This window comes from Ranitomeya imitator, chromosome 5, assembly GCF_032444005.1.
Source record: "Ranitomeya imitator isolate aRanImi1 chromosome 5, aRanImi1.pri, whole genome shotgun sequence".
Classification (NCBI taxonomy): domain Eukaryota; kingdom Metazoa; phylum Chordata; class Amphibia; order Anura; family Dendrobatidae; genus Ranitomeya; species Ranitomeya imitator.
In genome coordinates this window covers 398,320,251-398,328,195 of record NC_091286.1, presented here as the reverse complement: position 1 = coordinate 398,328,195, position 7,945 = coordinate 398,320,251, and positions in this window count along the sequence as shown.

Below are 7,945 nucleotides of genomic sequence, written 5' to 3'. Positions count from 1 at the left end.
CTGTATATAATTCCTGCAACTTGCTCAAGGCTTTGGGTATACGCTGTTTCTGCTTGCATTTTGCATTCTGTCATTAAGTGTAGGACTGTTTCCGAGGCCTCTTTGCATAATCTGTACCGTGGGTCTTGTCTTGCAGTTGTGGCCAAAACTATTGACACCTCTGCAATTCTGTCAGATAATACTCAGTTTCTTCCTGAAAATGATTGCAAACACAAATTCTTTGTTATTATTATCTTCATTTAATTTGGCTTAAATGAAAAAACACAAAAAGAATTGTCCTAAAGCCAAATTGGATATAATTCCACACCAAGCATAAAAAAAGGGGGGGGACAAAAGTATTGGCACTGTTCGAAAAATCATGTGATGCTTCTCTAATTTGTGTAATTAACAGCACCTGTAACTTACCTGTGGCACCTAACAGGTGTTGGCAATAACTAAATCACACTTGCAGCCAGTTGACATGGTTTAAAGTTGACTCAACCTCTGTCCTGTGTGTACCACATTGAGCATGGAGAAAAGAAAGAAAACCAAAGAACTGTCTGAGGACTTGAGAAACCAAATTGTGAGGAAGCATGAGCAATCTCAAGGCTACAAGTCCATCTCCAAAAACCTGAATGTTCCTGTGTCTACCGTGCGCAGTGTCATCAAGAAGTTTAAAGCCCATGGCACTGTGGCTAACCTCCCTAGATGTGGACGGAAAAGAAAAATTGACAATAGATTTCAACGCAAGATTGTGCGGATGTTGGACAAAGAACCTCGACTAACATCCAAACAAGTTCAAGCTGCCCTGCAGTCCGAGGGTACAACAGTGTCAACCCGTACTATCCGTTGGCATCTGAATGAAAAGGGACTGTATGGTAGGAGACCCAGGAAGACCCCACTTCTTACCCCGAGACATAAAAAAGCCAGGCTGGAGTTTGCCAAAACTTACCTGAAAAAGCCTAAAACGTTTTGGAAGAATGTTCTCTGGTCAGATGAGACAAAAGTAGAGCTTTTTGTGCAAAGGCATCAACATAGAGATTACAGGAGAAAAAAAGAGGCATTCAAAGAAAAGAACACGGTCCCTACAGTCAAACATGGCGGAGGTTCCCTGATGTTTTGGGGTTGCTTTGCTGCCTCTGGCACTGGACTGTTTGACCTTGTGCATGGCATTATGAAGTCTGAAGACTACCAACAAATTTTGCAGCATAATGTAGGGCCCAGTGTGAGAAAGCTGGGTCTCCCTCAGAGGTCATGGGTCTTCCAGCAGGACAATGACCCAAAACTCACTTCAAAAAGCACTAGAAAATGGTTTGAGAGAAAGCACTGGAGACTTTTAAGGTGGTCAGCAATGAGTCCAGACCTGAATCCCATAGGACACCTGTGGAGAGATCTAAAAATGTCAGTTTGGAGAAGGCACCCTTCAAATATCAGGGACCTGGCGCAGTTTGCCAAAGAAGAATGGTCGAAAATTCCAGCAGAGCATTGTAAGAAACTCATTGATGGTTACCGGAAGTGGTTGGTCGCAGTTATTTTGGCTAAAGGTTGTGCAACCAAGTATTAGGCTGAGGGTGCCAATACTTTTGTCTGGCCCATTTTTGGAGTTTTGTGTAAAATGATCAATGTTTTGCTTTTTGCTTCATTCTCTTTTGTGTTTTTTCATTTAAGACAAATTAAATGAAGATAATAATACCAAAGAATTTGTGATTGCAATCATTTTCAGGAAGAAACTGAGTATTAGCTGACAGAATTGCAGGGGTGTCAATACTTTTGGCCACAACTGTATATGGTAGATCCATGCTTCTATGGATCTGGTACTTAGCACCTGTTCTTGCCTCTATGATCAGTGCCTCTGTAGTTTTTTGAAACCCAGCTTTCTCCAGTTATTTGGTAGGATTTTCCCATATCAACTATCTCCGTTATCTGTCTATGGTTCATCCCAAGCAGCGGCTCATCTTGCCATGGTATTTCATGTTCCTGTTCTTCCTTCCAGGACTACTGTTGATGCTGCCCTAAGCTCTCTCTCAGTATCTCTTCCTTTGCTGCCATTTTTCTGATATACTCCTGGATACTCTTTGTTTCATCGGTGATGGTGGCTTTGACACTTATCAAGGCTTGATCCCCATCTTTTCTGGTGGTATACAATCTTTGGGTATTGGACGTGGGGTGGAAACTGCCATTCATTGTAAGAAGCTTCTGGGTCTTCAGATCTGCAGCTTTCATCTCTTCTTTTGGCCAGCATACTACGTCAGCAGTGTATCTGAAAACTGGCAGGGCAGATGTGTTAATTGCATGGATCTAATTCTTCCCATTAAGCTGGCTCTTGAGGATCTGTCTCACCATTTGATGGTATTTTTTATGTTTCTGCTTTCCTTGCCTCTTCATTATGGTTACCGTATTCCTGTGGGATGATGAAGTACTTGTAACAGGTCTATGCATCATCTATGTGTCCTGCTCGTAATTCCACTCCATCAGTCTTGACTATCTTGTTTCTCTTTATTACCAACCAGTCGCACTTCTTCAGTCAAAAGGACATCCTAATGTCATCACTATAGATCCTTGTGAGGTGGATCAATGAATCAATATCTCGTAGAGGAGGTGGCTAATGGTACTTCCACTCTTGAACTTGTAACCATAGCCAGACTCTGTGATTACTTGACTGAGAGGGTTCAAGCCTATGCAGAATAGCAATGGGGACAGTGCATCACCTTGGTATATGCCACATTTGATAGTCATTTGTGCTAGTTGTCTTGAGTTGACTTCCACTTTTGTCCTCCATTAATCCATAAAGTTTCTAAGGAAGGTTCTTAATTTCCTTTTGACATTGTAGAGGGATGCATTGTCTGGGATCAAAATATAAAATGTAGAGTTGACCTATTTTTTTCAAAATTCATAATTTTTTTTGCCATGTTTACTATAATTTTAGCAGAGATTAGCAAAGAGTGAATTTGTAAAAATCTTGTTTCCATTGAACTTTAAAAATGAATATCACTCGACAGATGAGAGAGGACATGCCTTCATGCCTAAAGCAGCCCTTGGGCCAAGTTCAACTTTTTACTTGTCAAATGGTCAGTTAAAAAATGAATTTGACTTGTGTCCCAATCCCCCTTTTACACCCATGGATCATACATCTCTCTAGTCTAGACACGTTCAGTTCCAAAACCATATAGTGGGGTCTGACCATTTCTTGCAGTTCCTCTTCTGAATTTCTCCCTCACCTCTCTTACACTGTTGTTGAATGGTTGGTCTTTTTAATCTGCTGTGTCCCTCATTAAGAGTCCTGTCACACAAGATTAGACAGTCACTGAGCAGCAAGTATTGTTCTCCCTCCATTTCACTAAAGGGACCCATCATGTGCCACAAATTATAGCTTTATCTGCAGCATTTACACTGCACTCAAATTCAATTAGTTGTATTAAGAAATGTGTTGTCGGGACTTGTTTTTAGTCAATAAATTAACCATCCTCAACTGTGTCTAAGATTAGCAAATCTACTTCACCTACCCATGGTCCAACCACCGGGAATTGCAGAAAATGTCACATCAGGCCATGACGTGAGTCAAGAGATAAAAAAAAAGCATGGTTTCAGCTCTATGTATGCTGTAGAGCCATTCCAGTAGTCTGTATCCTTTCCCATCATACCTTCCAGCATTGTCTCATTATTTATACAGAAGGTCCTCCACATATCCAAAATCATGTTGTCTTGACAACTGGCATGAAATGACATTATCAAATAGAAAAATATTTTCCCTAGTCTCTTCAGTTTAAGGATTAGTGTTTCTGTCCATCTTCAGACTAAATTCCCATGGTGAGAAAACACAGGGGATTTCCCACTACATATGAGATTTTAAGGAATATATAGTACTAGCTGAACAGCCCGGCATTGCCCAGGCATAGTAACGAAATGTAGTTAGTTATAACAAATTATAATGATTATATTGCACATAAACACAACACATCATATATTCAGCACTACAGATTTGCAACACAAATTAACTAAATGATTACCCAAATATTGATAGTACTTTATTTTCATCTCATTCAAAGACTTTTGGTAAACATTTTTGTTTTTTCCTTCCAGTGCAAAGATGAACAGATTTCCCACATCATCCCGTCAGCCAGAGCCACCGGACTACTACCCCTAATATCCAAATCATCCCATCAGCCAGAGGCACCGGAATACTACCCCTAATATCCCACATCACCCCGTCAGCCAGAGCCAACGGACTACTACCCCTAATATCCCACATCATCCTGTCAGAGCCACCAGATTACTACCCCTAATATTCCACATCATCCCGTCAGCCAGAGCCAACGGACTACTACCCCTAATATCCCACATCATCCTGTCAGAGCCACTGGATTACTACCCCTAATATCCCACATCATCCCGTCAGCCAGAGCCACCGGACTACTACCCCTAATATCCTAAACCATAAACAAAAATTGGCCTGCACTCTGTGATAATGCGGGGTGCTGGTGTAACGGACCATAGAGGTCTAATACCAATAAACTAGGATCCACTGCACACCCTTTGTGGAATATCTTTCAGAGATGCAAAATTTATTAAAGGTACAATATAGTAATTAATCAGATATCAATTTGCACTGGAAAAAATGATAATTAATGTGACACAAATTTCTGACGTTTCAACTCCTACAGGGTCTTAATCATAGGTCGCTGCAAAAAAAAAAAAAAGGAGGCTATATATAAAAATGAAACAAAAATGCATAAATAAAAGCTGCACATTTTAAATAAAGCACAACATAATAAGGTAATCCCAAATAACAAAAAACAAGGCAGAACATATTAGCAGTATAATTCAGTACTTGCTGGGAACAGCCAAAAGTAAGGGACATGGTATCTAATGAGATCCCAGAGTGTCATGTATGGTAGGAATTTACCTTAGTCCAGATGTAATATTAGTGCAGAATTCAAGATTAGAAAATAGAGATCCCTGTGGAATCCAGGGGCTGTAAGAGACAGTGATATTATTAAGATTTTTTCAGATCCAAAGACCAAAACTGTTATGGAGAACCAAAATTACCTAAATAATCCCGAGATTGGATCTGAAGGGTATAAGGCGCCTGTTACGGCTGTGGAACCGCCTTGTTTTTTTGTTATTTGGGATTACCTTATTATGTAGCCACTGGACTACTACCCCTAATATCCCACATCATCCCGTCAGAGCCGACATTGTCAGGTTGGCACTGTTACACCGATTAAAATGATACCTGGGTTGGAGAAATCCGTATTGTGTTTCTTTTTTCAAATCTGTGTTTGAAGTTTGAAGTTAATGAGATGCTTCATGCCAGACAAAAAGAAGTTCCTGATTCTGGGCTCCCCCTGCAGTCTGTGTCAGAGGGTGGTATGCATTGGCATGGCAATAAATTGTGTTATTTACAGCATTACAGAGGAACACTATAGAAATGATAAGAATAATAGGCCTCAGTTACCACAACTCTCTACAAGGAAAACTGTTGCTCATAGCAGCCAATCACAGCTCAGCTTCTTATAAACAGCTCTGGTGAAATGAAAGATGGTTGGTGATTGGTTGGAGCTGTGTGGAGTGGGCGTGTCTGATACACAGATGCTTAGTGATTTGTTGGGGCTAAGTGGATTGGGTGTGGCTGATACACACACAGATGCTTAGTGATTGGTTGGGGCTAAGTGGAATGGGTGTGGCTGATACATACACACACACACACATGCTTAGTGATTGGTTGGGGCTATGTGGAGTGGGCGTGGCTGATACACACACACACACATGCTTAGTCAGAGCCGTATTTGCCACTAGGCACTTGAGGGCACGTGCCTAGGGCGGGACGTCACACTCACCTACTCCAGCGATGCCTGGTCTCAGTGCCGGCAGCTCGTCCTGTGTGAGCAGTCACATGGTACCGCTCATTAAGGTGATGAATATGGATGCATATTCATGACCTTAATGAGCAGTACCACGTAACCGCTCATACAGGAAGAAGGTGCTGCGCCCGCACCGGGACAGAGCTGGAGGAATGTTCGGCGCAGTGTGGAAAAGGTGAGTATGACAGCCAGGGAGGATGGGGGAGGATGAAGGAGGACGGGGATCTGAGCCATGCAAGATGGGAGCGGGGAGCCGATGAGCCATGCATACAGGGAGGGGGGAGAGATGAGCCATGCAAGATGGGAGTGGGGAGCCGATGAGCCATGCATACAGGGAGGGGGGAGAGATGAGCCATGCAAGATGGGAGTGGGGAGCCGATGAGCCATGCATACAGGGAGGGGGGAGATGAGCCATGCATACAGGAGGGGGGAGATGAGCCATGCATACAGGAGGGGGGAGATGTGCCATGCATACAGGGGGGAGATGAGCCATGCATACAGGGGGAGATAGCCATGCATACGGGGGGGAGATGAGCCATGCATACAGGGGGGGAGATGAGCCATGCATACAGGGGGAGATGAGCCATGCATACAGGGGGGAGATAGCCATGCATACGGGGGGGAGATGAGCCATGCATACGGGGGGGAGATGAGCCATGCATACAGGGGGGAGATGAGCCATGCATACAGGGAGGGGAGGAGGTGAGCCATGCATACAGGAGGGGGGAGGAGGTGAGCCATGCATACAGGGAGGGGAGGAGGTGAGCCATGCATACAGGGAGGGGGGAGATGAGCCATGCATACAGGGGGGAGATGAGCCATGCATACAGGGGGGAGATGAGCCATGCATGTAGGGGGGAGATAGCCATACATACGGGGGGGAGATGAGCCATGCATACGGGGGGAAATGAGCCATGCATACAGGGGGGGAGATGAGCCATGCATACAGGAGGGAGATGAGCCATGCATACAGGAGGGAGATGAGCCATGCATACAGGGAGGGGAGGAGGTGAGCCATGCATACAGGAGGGGGGAGGAGGTGAGCCATGCATACAGGGAGGGGAGGAGGTGAGCCATGCATACAGGAGGGGGGAGATGAGCCATGCATACGAGGAGGGGAGAGATGAGCCATGCATACAGGGAGGGGGGAGATGAGCAATGCATACAGGAGGGGGGAGATGAGCCATGCATACAGGGAGGGGGGAGATGAGCCATGCATACAGGGAGGGGGAGATGAGAAATGCATACAGGGAGGGGGGAGATGAGAAATGCATACAGGGAGGGGGGAGATGAGCCATGCATACAGGAGGGGGGAGGGCCATTATACAGTATGGAGCATCATATGTGGCCATTATACAGTATTGAGCATCATGTAGGGGCCATTATACAGTACTGAGCATCATGTGGGGTCATTATACAGTATAGGGCATCATGTGTGGCCATTATACAGTATGGAGCACTGTGTGGCCATATAGTATTGATCATCATATGCAGCCATTATACACTATAGAGCATCATGTGTAGCCATTATACAGTATTGAGCAGGGGTGTCAAACTGCATTCCTCAAGGTCTGCAAACAGGTCATGTTTTCAGGATTTCCTTGTACTGCACAGGTGATAATTTAATCACCAACTCATTATTTGTGTAGGTGATTAAATTATCACCTGTGCAGTACAAGGAAATCCTGAAAACATGACCTGTTTGCAGCCCTTGAGGAATGCAGTTTGACACCCCTGGTATTGAGCATCATGTGGGGCCATTATACAATACTGAGCATCATGTGGGGTCATTATACAGTATGCAGCATCATGTGTGGCCATTATACAGCATTGATCATCATGTGTGGCCATTATACAGTATGGAACACTGTGTAGCCATTATACAGTATGGAGCATCATGTGTGGCATCATGTGTGGTCATTATACAGTATTGAGCATCATGTGTGGCCATTATACAGTATGGAGCATCATGTGCGGCCGTTATACAGTATGGAGCATCATGTGTGGCATCATGTGTGGTCATTATACAGTATGGAGCATCATGTGTGGTCATTATACAGTATTGAGCATCATGTGTGACCATTATACAGTATGGAGCATCATGT